The sequence below is a fragment of the Perna viridis genome, chromosome 7 (genome assembly GCF_037379345.1).
Source record: "Perna viridis isolate PV_CMFRI_1.1 ecotype Kerala chromosome 7, ASM3737934v1, whole genome shotgun sequence".
In the NCBI taxonomy this organism is placed as follows: Eukaryota; Metazoa; Mollusca; class Bivalvia; order Mytilida; family Mytilidae; genus Perna; species Perna viridis.
Window position 1 is genome coordinate 47,565,667 of NC_142451.1, and position 486 is coordinate 47,566,152.

The following is a 486-nucleotide window of genomic DNA, read 5'->3' on the forward strand; positions in this document are numbered from 1 at the left end:
TCCATCAGCACCATGAAAACTGATTTATTCAACGGGTCATAGTTTTCCTTTCCTCGTTAGACTACCCCGGACTTGACTTTTTATGTGCAACTCGGCGGGTGTTTCTAGAAAAGCAGATTACGCTTATCCTACCGGTGCACCTGGTCCATTCTCCCAGTTTTTAGTGGAGTCCGAGTTTCTCATTTGCTTTTGTTACTTTGTATGTATGATTTTAGTTACTTTATGTTCTTTGTTGTGTATGTCTGTTTTCCATGTCTTGTCTTTGTCCCTGGATTACATTCTTTTGATTTCCACTATAACCTTGGTTCCCTTGATTACTCTTTATAATCATTTTACACTATGATAGAAAAACCGCAACATTTTAATATACGAGATCGAATATAACAAATATTCCCCCTTTATATTCTTGCAAGTTTCTGTGTTGTAGCACCTCTTATAAACACGAGCAAAACTGATATGGGTTCGAAAATGAACTGTACATTTTAG